The sequence below is a fragment of the Accipiter gentilis genome, chromosome 16 (assembly GCF_929443795.1).
Source record: "Accipiter gentilis chromosome 16, bAccGen1.1, whole genome shotgun sequence".
Classification (NCBI taxonomy): Eukaryota; Metazoa; Chordata; class Aves; order Accipitriformes; family Accipitridae; genus Astur; species Astur gentilis.
Genome location: NC_064895.1, coordinates 16,657,311 through 16,673,483, shown reverse-complemented (window position 1 = coordinate 16,673,483; position 16,173 = coordinate 16,657,311).

The window sequence follows — 16,173 nt, the reverse complement described above, 5'->3', positions numbered from 1 at the left end:
CATACTGTTACTGATAATTTAAAAAAAAATATTTAATTAACACAGTATGTTGGTACTTGACTAATCATGTTACCTTTGAAGGTATTATTTTAGTTACCATGGATTATTTCCCAATAGCAAAGAGCAAAAGGACAAACTATTTGGTAAATCCCACTGGACTGGTGATAAATCACAATTATTATTTCCAAAATACTGATAAGAGGTTGAGTGTTATAAAAACAGAAGAGTGTTATAAAAACAGAAAAGAACTTCTAGGAGGATTAAGAAAAAAGAAATACATGACAAAAAGAAAAAAATATTTGGTTGTTCTGTGCCATGCCTTAGTTTTTACACCCATCCAGGTGAGTATAAAATAATGTTGTTTTAATAAGTAACATTTCCAAACTCATATAGAGAGCTACACAAATTGCTTGACAACGGATAACTGGGATCAAATTAAAAATCACATCATTACTCAACTTAATCAACTGTAAGTTAGAGGAAATTAGGGGTAACTTCTAAAATTATGTAAATAAAGGCTTACAGAAAAAATGGCTATCATTAAATTTGTATTTACCGATAATGTCTAGATCAGTGTACCATTAACACTTCTCTTCATAAGTTTTTTCTTCTGTTAAGAAAGACAGAGTTTAAAGCAGGTCAGTAGGTAAGTAATGATCAAATTTTATCATCACCTATTACACCTTTCTTCATATCTGTAGTATGCAATAATTTTTAACCCTTAGTAAACAACTCTAACAGAAGCGCACTGTAAATTGATGGCTTTTTTTATTTCTGTGGGGTTAGTAACACTTGCAATTGTTGTATATTAATTGTTGTATATTAATAGGAAAATAAAGCAAATTAAACCTTTTTCTTTGTATAGGTAATCAGTCTGATTCATCTGAAATCCCATCTGCTGTTCATGTCATATAGCAAGAGGAACAAGAAAAATGTAAAGAAAAATTTGAAATGTAGAGATAGTAGATTTAACTTAATTTCTGGCCAAGATATTTATAACACCCAAAATGACTTTTATATAATTTCAATAAAATGATCCAGCATTCAATTTAATAGTGGACTTTTGCTCAAGGTAGGGAATCTATAATAACAAAGTAAAAATATGTATTAGACAGTAATGTAATAGCATCCTCACCCTTGATAGTCCAGTAAATATAATTTTGCAGTAACACCTGAAACACAACAGATTTTTAATTGACCTGATAGTGCACGTCTCAGGAATTTTCTGGCTTGTTTTGGGGTGAATTAATTTTAGTTTGTTTTAGTTTTCATTGTTCCCTAGATTTATTTTAACTTTAGTTTATAGGGATAACAAGTAGTTATTCTATTTGAACCATTTTTTACTCCAAAATAAAATGTGATGTCAAAGAACGCAGACAGGATGGTATCACAGATTACAGTTGTCAGTCAATGGTCACTACAGGAGCACAGTTTTATACTGATCAGGTAAAATCAGTTTTAGAGATAACAGAAAGGAACTGAAAACTGGAAAAGCTGGGATCCTTTAAAGAAAAAAAAAAAAAAAAAAAAAAAGCACTCAAGCAATTCGGTAAGAATATGTCTAAAACCAAAACCAAATGTCCCCCAGACTGAGGAAGAAATCGACAGCATCATGCACTGGGCAAAGAGGGGGAAGAAATCTCCTCTAGCTTTCTAGTGAAACCTAGTGAAGATTTCAGGATGCTGACAATTTGCTATAACCCTCTGTCCCGTTACTGGCTTGAGGGATGCTTCTCTGCACCAATTCAGGGGCAACACAGCTTCTGCTCTTGTAGATAGGAAATCAGCTGCAGCTGTGCTCTGGACAGTGCTCAAGGGAGCAATTGCCTGCATATGGAGAGGCCCCAGTACTTGATGAACCTCCAAAGATCAATCCCATTGATGCACATCAGTGGTTTTGTCATGCAAGCAACATCGTACAGGGAAAGTGCCTAGCCCTACTGGCCATAAATGCCTATGTAATTCGCATAGTGCCTAAACTCAACCTGAATGCAAGCAGCCTACCAAGATAAAAGAGATGCCAGATTGTGGTCCTTTTGAGCCTACCAAGTGTCCATGCTCTCCCAGAATCAGCAGCTCAAGTACATTAACAGGGATTCTTAAAGAGGTATGAAGGTAGAGTTCATTAAAATCTGTCTGATTTGTACACACTTCTATTCAACTAAGGACTTTATATTTGTAAATATATTAGCATTGATCCAGCTTGCTTTGTTCTGACACCAGTCCAACAGGTTGCCCTGAAAATGTTCATCTCATTGGCTTCTCCTTTCAAGACAGGCACAAATGCCCACAGGGTTGAGGTGCAAGTGAAATTTCAAGTTTCTCATTTCTCCCAACATCTCTGTGATTTGAACATGTGCAGAAATGTGTCTCTGGGCACCTAGGCAAGAGCTGAACTATAGAACTTTTGTAGTTCAGAAGTTAAGCGTCAGGTTAAAGGGGTGTTTTGAGGTGTTGAAATCCTTTTTGAGCATTTAACCTGACATAGCCTGACACTTGCATTTGATTTGCATTTAGTCTTCCATTCACAGTGGACCAATTAAAAATACTGGTTTTGGCTAAGCTAATTCCAGACCCTCCCAGCCCTTTCTTCCTCAATATGTAACATGAATTTCTAGGTTTTTACTTATGTCATGTAATGCATTTGTCATATGATACCAGCACATGACAGAGCGACACAAATATTTCTTCTCATTGTTAGAACCTTAAACAGAGTTATTTGCACCTCAGTCTCTTCTATCTAAAGTTATTCTTTGATTTAGTCCTAACTGTTCAATCAACCAGTCAGACCTGTTGTCCCAGTTCTCAGAGATGTTTAATTTCCAGGTCTGGTCACCAGTCAATGTCTACATTGTGACAATACCTACAAGGCCTCCAGTTGCAAGGACTGGGATTTAGTTACACTGCAGAATCTTAGTTCTCCATTGTGGGCAAGACTTAATTTAACTCTGTCCTCTAGCTATAAATAAGAATAGAGATAACAGTACATTTTATAATGTACCTGCCATTCATATGCAGTGTGACCTTTGCTGATGCATTGTATTGGGTCTGACCGCGATGGAGTTAATTCTCCCCATAGCAGCCCTCATAGCACTGTGCTCTGCACCAGTAGCTAGGAAAGTGTTGATAACACATCAGTGTTTTGGCTACTGCTGAGCAGTGCTGGCACAGCATCAAGGCTGTCTCTCCAACATTTTTGCCCCCCCCTCAATGGCAGGCTGGGGCTGGGCACGATCTTGGGAGGGGACGTAACCAGGACAGCTGACCTAAACTAACCAAACAGATATTCCATACCATATGACGTCAGCTCAGATATAAAAGCTAAGTAAAGGGAGACGGAAGGGGGGCATTTTGTCTTCAGGAGCAACCACTATGTGTACTAAAGCCCTGCTTCCCAGAAAGTGGCCAGACATCGCCTGCTGATGGGATGTAGAGAGTAACATCATTTGTTTTTCTTTGCTTTCGTGCGTGACCTTTGTCTTCACTTTATTAAACTGTCCTTATCTCGACCCACGAGTGTAGGGTTTAGGGATTAATCCGTGCGGGGCCTGGACGACGGAACACCAATGTGATGATTGAAGTCGCCAGTTTATTGAGCTTAGCTGATCATTTTTATACAATTCTCTAAGTTGTTCAGAAACTTTGATTGGCTACTACATGCAAGCATTTGGTGTCCACGCACACAAGCATAAAAGACATAATTGGTTGTGTTAATTAAAACATACAAGACTTGTCTTAGTCCAATTGGTCAAGATAAGCCCCTGAATTGAGGTTGTTTGTGCCAAGTTCCCTTTATCATGGAATGTGCACCTGTGTTTTTCTAACTGGGATATTTCTTCTTCTGTCTTCTTATTTATTCTGTTCAAGGCCTTCTAAAGGCGCCTGGAACGGTCTTGTGACCATGAGCTATTTTCAGGCCCAATAACTAAGTTCCATATAACTGAACCCTACACATGAGCCTTTTGTTATATTTTCGCCCCCCTGTCCAGCTGAGGAGGGGAGTGATAGAGTGGCTTTGGTGGGCACCTGGCATCCAACCAGGGTCAACCCACCACATGCATTTAAAAAGAAATATAATCCGATAATGAATAGATCAAGAGAATAGTCATGGCATTACATTAGTGTTCAATACTTGGTTAAAGTATATATGTTCTAACTAATGACTGAATATATATGGAGTAGATCTATTAGGACCCGATCTGCGGTCAAATACCAACATAAAAACAGATGAGACAGAATAGTCACAGAATCTCAACTCTCAGAAGGATGAGTATAAGTTTGACAGATTTCTTTTATTCTTCAGGTTCTTGGCCTCATTTTTTTTCCATTGTTTATTTTAATATTACCTAATGTTCATGAAAACAGGACCTGTTCATTACAGTCAAGGAATTCATTCATGGATAATGTTAAATTTTAGAAAGATAGTGTCAGGCCATCAAGAATTCTGAGAATCCTCATTCTAATAGTTTTTATAAGAATTAAAGTCATCTGAGAAAGATAAGTTCAAAATAATTTTCAGAACTAGTTATGGAAGGGTAGAGAAGACTAATGCCATTCTTCAAGTCATGCACACACACGCTCTCAGACTGAGGCTTATTTATACCTCCAAGAAAACAGTATACCATCTGTACAAAACATCTGGACAGAGGTGCAACCGGTGCCTTGCTTTCTACAAAGCTAGTTCTTTAAAAACTGGACAACTCACTAATCATCATCTAATTGCAAAGCTGCTGCTGTAAAATGCCCATGAGTGCAAAATAATAACAACTGCATGCAGGAGGCAGATGGTACCACCCAGTCCCGCAACATAGAAGCAGCTTGTAATCATTTGAAAAAAGAAAACATTTCTAATTCTAAGGAAAACTACAAAACAGTTGTACTGCATACTTTCCGTCTGTCTTAGGTGCTAGGTTCTATTTATGCATTTAGGAACATGATTGACATTTGTAATTCTTTCATCAGAGGGAGAAACACAGACAAGAAAGTGTATTAATTTAACATTTGAAGTAATATACTCATACATTTTAATACAAATACTATTTCTGCTGTCATGTCATGTATTATCCATTAATTTCCCATTTGAGGAGGTGAGGTAGGAGGAATATGCCTTCTGTATTTTGCAGTTTGAGAGGAGCATCATACACTTTGAAACTCTGAGGTCAGTGTCACAGTTTTGGCCCAGCCGGCACCAAAGCACCACGCAGCCACTTGCTCACTCCTCCCCACCCCCTCCGGTGGGATGAGAAGGACAATCAGAAAGGAGAAAGGAAAAAAAAAAAAAAGTAATCTCGTGGGTTGAGATAACGACAGTTCACTGGGACAACACAAGGAGAGAAATTACAATAATAACAATACTATGAATGAAAGACTATACAAAACGAGTGATGCACAATGCAATTGCTCACCACCCACAGCCTGACACTCCACCACCTCCCCTGCTGTGATACCACCCCGACTCGCCAGCCCGCTCCCCGGTTATATACTGAGCATGACGTCACATGGTATGGAATATCCCTTGGCTAGTTAGAGTCGTGCGCGCCCCCCCGCCCAGCTTCCTGTGAAAATTAACTCTATCCCAGCTGAACCCAGGACAGTCAGCCATAGGATAATGTATTCCTTGTAGACGAACAAGCAGAAAATTCCAAGGTGCCAGCACAGCTAGGCATGGCCTTTATTCCAAAGCTGCAAATACTTTTAAAAATAACTTTCACCCAAGCAGGCAAAATCTTTTGAGAATATAAACTGGGGGCTTGACCACGATTCAGAGAAGGCTTGTGTCAGTTTGCTATTTAACACCTGTTTAATAATTTCATGTTTGACTTATGACCAGAATGGGTAAATGGGGATTTGGCAGCTGATGTGGAAGGGAGCACCCAGGAGGCCTCGAGCTGCTGCTCAGGGCTTTATGGGACCGCAGGACACAGCATGCTGGTGGTGGAAACGTTGCAGGGTGATCCCCAGTGCCGGTAGGATTGGCAGTCCCAGACAGTCAGAGACCTTGGACTTGGTAGAGTTTCTGAGGGTGGAGGTTTTGGTGGTATTATCTGTGGAGCATGCATACAAATTGTGGAGCCAATGGGCTGAAGGAAGCGATGAGCAGATCGTGTAGCATCAAGGAGGGCAGTTGGGGGACGGCAGCTTATTCGCAGAGACTCTGGGGGTGGGGAAGAGCTGTGCAAGCTCATGTTGCACAAAACGAGGGACAGCCGGAAAATATGCTCGAGTGGGTGGAGGGTGTTACAGAGACTCCCATGACAGTGGAAGCTGGAAGCTTGTGACTTCCAGCAGCAAGAAGGTTATTTCTCCACTTGCAGGTGTCACTGACAAGGTGTAGGACCATAGTATCTAGAAGAGGTAAACAAACTATGCCCAGGAGGCATCTAGGTCAGCAGGGCTGGATTTGCAGACTGGAAACAGTGCCACCAGGCGAAGGTAATAGGCGGTTGTGCTCAGAGCCTCCCTTCTTCAGCCAGCCGAGGCACTCACCTGAAAAGCTGACTTGCCAATGATATCTGCCCAAAGCTAAGAACTGCTATGTTGTGGAGAGACTGCCAAGAGGCATCTTGCCCACACTACCCCTTGCTGTTCATCCATATGGGCTCCAACGATACTGTCCAGAGAGACCTTGAGTGTGCTAGGAGTGACCACAGAGTTCCGGGGGCCAAGATAGAGGGCATGGAAGCCCAACTTGTGTATTCCCTGGGCCTGCTGATGAAAGGGAAAGGTCAAGTAGAAGCAGATGCACCTTGTATGTCACCATGGTGGTGTGTGGCTGAGGTGGCAAGTAGAGTGTGGACTTTTATGACCACAAGGACCTATTTGAGAAACAAGGATTGCTGGGGTGAGACAGGATCCATTTGACAAAAATAGGGTAGCAGCATCTTCACCAACAGACTTACAAATCAAGTGAGGACCACTTTAACTAAAAAGCATTGAGGGATGGAGTTCAACGACCAAAGTGGAGAACAGAGGCAAGGAGGACAGTGGAATACAGTGTAATGGAGTATTCTCCCACACTTCTCCTGAGAGAGCAGCATGACTGGAGGCAAATGTCAAGTGCCTGCACATGAAAAAGCAGAACAGGAGATAAACAAGGAAGAATCAGAAATCCATATGAAACCGCAGAGTAGTAGCCTCACTAGGTCATAGAGAAGTAGTGGGGTATCTTGTACAACTGAGTGGAGCGATGGAAGGGCACAGACTCTTCAGGGAATAAACCATTCACTGTGGAAGGAGCCTAGATCACTGGTGTAGGTTAGACACCTCATCTTAACTGGCTAAACTATGGAGAGATAAATCCTATACAAGTAGCTAAACTTGAAACAAAGCTTTATCATTAATCCGTGAGGTTTGATCTTCTTTGAGTGGCATTTGATAAACCAAACTTCTAGAAAATTGGTACATACTTTACAGTTTCATCATCATCACTTTGATATTCCAAGCTCTGCTTATGGTTTCAAGCATTGAAAAAGCAGGCCGAGCAAGTTAGTGCCCTAGATTTCATTTGTAATATTTCTAGACTAGGTATCTCACTTTTATTGTACCCTTTTCTACTGAACACATATAATCTGGTGACTGACTCTTTTACAGTTGCTACAGAGAAACAATAAACACTCCTCTGACTAACCAGGGCATCTAATCATCCTTGGCAATCAAAGGATTTGTAAATGTCACTGCACTTTGTCACATCCTTCCAGCTGACAGTGCAACACTGATGATTTCACTCGAGTGCTAAATTCTCTTGTCTGACCTCCAAACATGGCACACATGAAGAATAAAGGAAACTGAAAGCTGGCATTTTCACACAGAAAATCCTTAATCAAAGTTGTCGAATGTGCTTATGTTCAAGAAGGACAGGGTCCCCAATATATATTAATATATATTAATATATATATATATTAATATATATATATATATTTGACATAGCCCATTTTCTGTACTTCATGTGATTCTACCTGAGTAGAATTTTAGGTCCAGGGTTAACGCTTTCCTGTGTCCTGTGTATTACTAATGAGCTTTGTAAACTGTGTCATATTTAGGGACAGACAGAATTGATTTCCATCAAGAGTGTTTACAGGATATAACCCTTATAATGGGAAGAAAGTGAGCTGTATCATTTGAGGCTGTATCCTACATTATGTGACCATATTGTGTTATAAATGACATAGGAAATCTTAAATATTTTTTTCTTGTGTTGCTGCCAGTATTCTACAAGTTTTCTGGTTTTTCTCAGAAATTATGGCTAAACAAGCATACATGCATATACTAACATGCTACTTTCCCAACAACAAATAATATGAAATTTTGCTGAATTATTATTACAGAAATCAACAATTTATTCTAGCTTTTCAGAAATTCCATAAAGTGAGAGTTTGAGGCCTGAAAGAAACAAACCAGAAACTTCAGGGGAAAAAACAACACCAAAACAAAAATCAGAAGTACATTTCTCGTGCTGAACTTTTCAGTGAGACTTGTCATCAGATGTGTTGAACTACAGCAGATGTATTCTTCAGAGCTGACTATCCAGACTCACTGTGCTCCCTATACAGGGAGAAATAGCCTGGGCAGGTTTCTTGTCATCATAAAGCCTATGTCTAAGTAGGTGAGATCAATCATGCCCCAGCAAAGTCTACTTTTTTAATTAGCTATTAAAGCAGTTTGGTGCAATGACATCAAATGTATATATGCACACTGTGGTCCAGTTTAATCCCTTCCACACAGTTGGCAGTCTCTAATTTATAGAAAACATTATAGTGTTTTTTGTTTGATTTATGGGCAGTAGTGATATATTTGCTTAAAATGTATTAAAACATTGTGTTAATGTTCACAGTGGTAAAAAAAGCAAACTAAATGTCATTATTGACTAGGAAGGAAAAAGAAACAATGTATTTTTGTATTAATCTATTGTCTGCCTGTGTCTTGCATATTTTTAGAATCTATCTGGACCTTTGACGTAAAAAGTACAGTAGAATTGGAAAGACAGAAAAGGGCAACAAGAATGATCAAAGCAATGGAATAGCTTTGGTATGATGAATGAGTAAATAGACTGGGACTCTATAACCTTGAAAAGACACAACTGAGATTCTATAAAAGACTTTAAAATTATGAGTGGCACAGAGGAGGTGAATAGATATGATTATTCACTCCTCATGATATAAAATCTAGGTGATTTCATGTGAAAATAACCCTGACAGGTTTAGGATGAAAAAAAGAGGTTAGACAGGAGCCATACTAGATATTAGACAAAAAGAGATAAGACAAACTCACATTAGAATGAAAAAACAGTGATGTATGATAAAGAAATTACTGTTGTCTTTGTTTTAAAACGCTCATTTACAAATAGAAAGTAAAAAGTATTTGACAGGAGAAGAGCAGGAAACAAGTTCAACAATTGGTTCAAATCTGTCCTGTAGGGTCCCTGAATACAAGTGTTTTAATTGGAGCCTTTAAAAAGATCTGAAGAGAAAAAAGGCGCTGTACTGAAAGTGTAGTTATGTTGACTCTTAAGGCTTGTGCACGTTTTGGTACAAAGATGGATTCCAGCACAGCCACATCTTCAAGAATCACTTGTAAAACTCTAAATTCTGCCCCCTCAGGAGAGGTATTACTCCTTAGAGACACTGTTCTAAAAGACAAATGAGATGCACATGTTCAGTGTTTTTACCTACAAATAAGGAGAAACATTTCCATTTTCAAGGTTGAAGAAATGATCTAATATACTAAATCACACTGACTACTGCACTGTGTTCCTGAAGCAACCGGTATCTTTTTTAGTTTTCACTGCAGAGGCCATACATTATTTATGAGCAAGCCAAGTAGCTTTATCTTCAAAGAAAGACCAGCAACTCTCATTGACATCCCTGAGAGATGGCTTTTTTTTCTTTTTTTTTTTTTTTTTTTTTTAATTGAACTATTTATTTGAAGACTTCATTATGAACTTAAGAGCCTCATTTAAAGCATATCCATTGGAAAATCCTGGTTTTCTTTAGCAGTTTTTCAGCAAGCAGTAGAGTGGAACCTTGTCAGGTAGAAAGGGTGAGGGTCATGTGGTATTTTTTCCTTTATTAGTAGTAGAAAATAATTTCAAAGGGACACATCTTACTGTAGAGCTTTTGGCAATTCAGTAGTGTGAGCTCTGCTGTTTCCATATCAGTATAATTAAGCTGCGACCCTGAAAACACTTTATAGATAAGTAGCTTTAGATAGAATTAATATACCCTAATTTTAGCAGTTAAAAAATGAGCATTTAGCTTAAGCTAATTATCCAGCCTCACTATATAGAGGCCAAGGAGTGACATAGGTTCCTCCTAAAAAAGTTATCTGGGATTAATTGTCGTCTGTACATACAGATCAATACTTAGGTGTCCACCATCTCTAAATCTGATCTAGTCCTGTAGGCTATTTTCATTATTAATGCAGAAGAATAATTATCACCAAAAGACAATTTCTCAAAAATACAAATGGAAGGCAGCTCAAATGAGTTACCATCTGCAGATGCCTATTTTTCTGTTTTGACTGTATAAGAAGTGACTAATTCAGAATTAAACATCGACATTTTACTGTTAAAATTAGTCAGGTAAATGCCACTCACCCTTACTTTTTTTATTGCTAAGGTTAAACATACTGAATTAAAACACTTCTGAAAAATCTCAGTGTGCCTCTCTGCATCTGCAGCTGTCTAAATACATTTAAATACTGGACTTCTTAAAATTTAGCTTCTCATGTAAAATAAACACATCAGTACTTTTCTACCTCACAAGGAGAGTGAAATTTAAAATGCACTAAAGTCTGTGTGATGACCATTTCTAAAAAAAAAAAAAGTACAAGAGTCAACATGATAAATCTGCCGAATTAAGGTTTTATCTTTATATTCAATATAACAATGGTGGACACAGTTGTTCGTTATAGTATATAGAAGTCATTGTATTGCCTTAGGTTTTTTATCTATCTCTCCAAAATTCAGGCAACGCCTTCCAGAAAATCAATGAAGGCTGGCTGTACTTTTAGACATATACTGAAACTGTATTAATCTCTCTTCTACATATGAAAAATCATTCCATTGACACACAATGACAGTGACATTACACTCTAATAGACATAATAAAAATAATGCTCAGTCCCACTTTGATAGATGTTCCACCCTTCTAAATTACACAGTTCTACAGATCTGTCATTGCGGGGGAAAAAATCTTTTGAAAAGAAAAAAACAAACACATCTCCCCCCCTTGCAACAAACAGAGAAGCTGTTTTATTTGATAGCAAATATTTTGTACTAGTGTCACTTTTGTACACATTCTGCTATAAGAACTAGATATTTGGGAGTAGGGAATAGGACAACATAAACTAAGGGGAATGCTCAGAAGGCTATATTGTGCAATGGAATCTTCTATCCCCCAAAAGAGTAGGTCCATCCAAACTGTTGAAGAGAATGGTTTGGGGACAGCACATACTACCTCCCAAAATGTAAGCTGTTTGTGCTGGAGATGTAAACTGTGGCATACTCCCAAACTAGTGTAGTTAAATAATATGAACAATGTCAGTCTGCATGGTGGTGTTGAAGCCTTGCTTCAAAACAGAACCTGAGAAAAGAAGAGAAAAGAATAAAAGCCAGGCATACACACCAGGCTTTTGGGAAAAATGTTTTGTAAACTACAGAAAACAGAAAAACTGGTAAGCAAACATGTTCCTTTTTCCAGTCCATGTACTGTCACAGCTCAAACAGAAATATCGTGCTATATAACAGGCTTTACTCTACAAAAAGATGAGTAAGTCTTTTGTTTCATTCTAACTTTGAATGAGATGCTAGAAGATTTCCTCCCGCTCCCCCTCAGTAGTAGGAAGTGGGCTGTGTAGTTTTTGGCAGTCATTAGTCATGGCCAGCAACAATTTTTGTGTTAACTTAGTGTAATTTGGCTGCCTGGATGGAGTGCTGACAGATTTTAAGAGTAATGCATAAAGGGATGGCTAGATTTTGAAACTAGTTGTAGGGTTGACTGAGGAAATATTCAGGAATAATGTTTGACATAGATAGGAATAAAGACTGGTGCAGGGAGATTGTATAAATAATTCCATAGGTGTATATGGATAGATGACATGCTGAAGCTAGAAATAGGTGCTGCTTTTGCAGGTAGGATTAATTAGAGCTTCCAAAGGGTCCCTTCCTCTCTGTTTCCATTGCAGTGGGTGCATGAAAAACTCATGAGGAAAATGTTCTCTTTTCCTGCTGTGCTATTGTCAGGAAGATGCTAAGTGAACAGAGACATTTTTGTTAACTTTAAAGAACTGTGAAGCAAGGAATCGTGCTGCAGACACAGGAATGAGTACAGGATAAAGGAAAGTGTTGCAAGTCTATTGACCTTTGCAATTGCCAGAAACAATATTTTGGGGACAGCTGCAATGAGTAAACCCATACCTCATATTGATTCAACCAAAGCTCAAAGATAGAATTCACACTGTAGTCCCAGGGGTACAAAACCTACAATCTCCTAATATGAATGCAGCTACATTACATGAAGAAAATAATAGTTCTTTAACTCCTTCTTTTCCTGTACAGTGTGTCAGAGCATAGAAGAACACAAACTCTTCTTTCATCATTTCCATTTACAGTATGATGATTTTTTCACAGATTGTCAAAAGGTTTATCCTGTGTCATCATCTATGACTAAAGGACATTATCCTGCTGCTGTTTACTTAAACAAAGAGAAATACTTCTCCTCCTGTCAGTAACTAGTTCAGAACCTAATGAAAAGATCAATATGTCTGATTATATTTTCCTGTTACACAATGTTTACTTCAGATGAGTGACTGAGTCCTCAGAAGCATGATGTGGTTAGATTAACACAAGCTCTCATTCAGAAGCGTGGAAAAGTTTAGAATTATTTGGCGTTATCCAGTTAGCCTCTACCAATGAAGGTTGATTATGATTGCTGTTTAGGTACATACATGCCATGCCTAATTACTGAGCATGTCTATATGAGAATATTTCAGGATTGTAGACAAAGCTGTCAGTCAGAAAAAAATAAAGAAACAAAGAAAAAAACCCAAACCATCACAGCATCAGTTGAGAAAAGAACATCTTGCATTCTTCAGTTTGAATTAAAAGGAAAGAGCTGATAGGTTACAAATTCACAAAAGCATAACCTGCCTGGAGATTCTATGGCAATTGATTAAGCTCTGTAGGGAGTGAAATACATTACTGACCCATAAAACAGAATTTCTGTTGAGTGAGTAAGCAAGTTCCATACTGAAAAAAAGCAGTCACGGCCAACTGGCCGTTTAACTTAGCAGCTAAAAAATTAAAGTTAAAATTATTTCAGCTATTGCCACATCTTTTTGCAGATTTAGCATGAACATGTTTCTACAGGGAAAAAAAGTACTTAACATAAGCAGTGAACAGCATAAAATTAAGCAGAGGCAAGAACTGGCCAGCTCCATGTTAGCTGACAATAGCACTCCATACACAAAAGGCCAGGTTTGTCTTTTGGTGTTAAGTCAAAAAGCAAAAAGGTAAATTAATAAACACTAAATGTGCATAATCATTTATTATCAGAAAAGCAAATCCTGGTATTCACCTTCAATGACTAATTGCTCGATACTTAAGCCATTGCTGTTGAACTTAATGGAATTTCATTGGAAATTAATAGAGTGTTACCATTTGCTAACATTCATATCAAATGCCTCTGCTCTCAGTAAAAGCCTCCTTTCTCATCAAAGCTTATCTGGCTCATTTCTTTTCCTGATGTCAGGACTCAAATTTGTCAAGTCACTATAAGCAAAGCAATTTATCTAAAGATGTTTGTAACTCCTACTAAATGTACCGTTCCTCATAACTTGTTAGTTATGAAAAACCTATCATGCCAAATTTTCACAGAATTCAGTAATAAGAACATAAAATCTGTCAGAGATCCTATGCAAGCTCTATTTGAAAGCAAATACTTTAACCTTCTTGAATAGATTTTTTGCTTTTTGTTTTCCGTAGAAAAATAACCAAACTTAGTTTCGTGTGCCTATTCACATCTTCACAGTGCACTAAATCTTCTTTATATTGGCTTTTTGTAGGAAAAAAGATGTACCTTTAGATGTGAAAGAATGCATAATGACATTCCAGCTAGGCAAGAATTTAAGCATATGCTTTACTTTCAGCACAGGACTCATCCTATTAATTTCAACCTCTCTGGAAAGACTCCTGGAAAATGTTAATGTAGTGTCAATTGTAAAGACGTAGTTGTCTTTGTTCCTTATCTTTTGAAACCGCCTAAATTATTTCACTTGGGATACATCTACCCGCTAACAATTTTTATCTATTAGTACTGATTATTATTATTAGTGAATACAACTGTGCTTTCCATTCTTTATATGTGAATTGTGAAAGTTTGTATTATTAGCAGTTATCATTATGTCCATTATTACGGGGGGCTGAGGCACCTTAAGTTCAAAACAGTTGTTAACAGCTACCTACAGACACATGGGAAAGCGACTGAATAAAATCTGTGTGTAGAGTCCCAGTTCAATAGCCTGTCCTGTCTCTGAGATCACACTACGTGACAGGCCTTCGAAGTAATATTCCTAGAAATCCACCACACCTGCTTTTTCAGCCTGAAAGATGTCAGATGGTTCCCATACATTCCACTTACAGAATGATTAGCCATGGAGATTAAACACTCTCATGAATGAATGCTTAACCTGCAAAGTAAAGATTAGGGATCTATGCATTGTGGCTTAACCCCAGTAGGAAGTGCAGCCCCACACAGCCGCTCATTCACTCTCCACAGTGGGATGGGGGAGAGAATTGAAAGCGTAAAACTGCAAAAACGTATGTGTTGAGATAAAGACAGTTTAATAGGTAAAGCAAAAGGCATGCGCAAGCAAAGCAAACCAAGGAATTCATTCACCACCACCCATGGGCAGGCAGGTGTTCAGCCATCTCCAGGACAGCAGGGCTCCAGCACGTGTAACGGTGACTTGGGAAGACAAATGCCATCACTCTGAACATCCCCCCCTTTCCTTCTTCTTCCCCCAGCTTTATATGCTGAGCATGACGTCATATGGTCGGGGGTACCCCTTGGGTCAGTCGGGGTCAGCTGTCCCGGCTGTGTCCCCTCCCAATTTCTTACGGACCCCCAGCCTCCTTGCTGGTGGGGTGGGGTGAGAAGTAGCGAAGACCTTGGCTCTGTGTGAGCACTGCTCAGCAGTAACGAAAACATCCCTGTGTTATCAACACTGTTTCCACCACAAATCCAAAACATAGCCTCATACTGCCTACTATGAAGAAAATTAACTCTGCCCCAGCCAAAACCTGCACACATGCATTCATTTTTTCCAGCCTTTGCATTATCATGCCTATATTTAATTTGAATTTCAAGAAAAGATTATTGCAGAAAAAAAGATTTCCACATAAGTTTTAAAATACCTGATATTTTTCTGTCTTCCTCTTCTCAAGTTTTATATGCTTGATTTTACAGTTAAACCTCAATAGCTAAGACAACAAGACAGCAGTAGGAGAAATAAGACAAACATCAGTGCCTCGATTTTGGCACTTGTAGTAATACCTTTTAGAACAACAAAAGTGATCTGTTTGAAACCATAAATTGTGTAAAACGGTAGTGAAGTCTCTACATGACACTGCATAAGAAGCAAAAACTACTGGACAACACAGGTCTATTAAACAGTGTGTAACATGCAAACAAAACAAAACATATCATGTCATGTCTCGTAGGTTAACAAAAGTTGAAGACAGAAAAAACCCCTTATTATTTCTTCCTTCCTGCCAAAGTGAGATCATTCCCCACAGTATAATTTTCTAGTGATTTGCCCAGTCTCATTCTAAATTATTCTAACAATGGGGCTTCCACTACTTCCCTTAGGAAGTGTAACCATAGATGACAATTTGACATTCACATTACACTCAAGTCCCCAGATGATACAGTTCAGTCTAACGTGACAAGATTTATTGTGATGGACTCCAACATTTGACAGGCTCCAGTACAGTGTAATGTGCCATGAATGGGTGATTTAAATGTTTAACAAAACTGCTATAGCTATAAAGTAAAGCTGGTTGAAAACCTTCAGAAAATAAAATAAAAAAAATAAAATAAGTCTCTGAGCATTAATTTTACATGCAGTACATTGATATGTATTGGCAAACACTCCTGTAACCACGTAATTTTTGTCTGC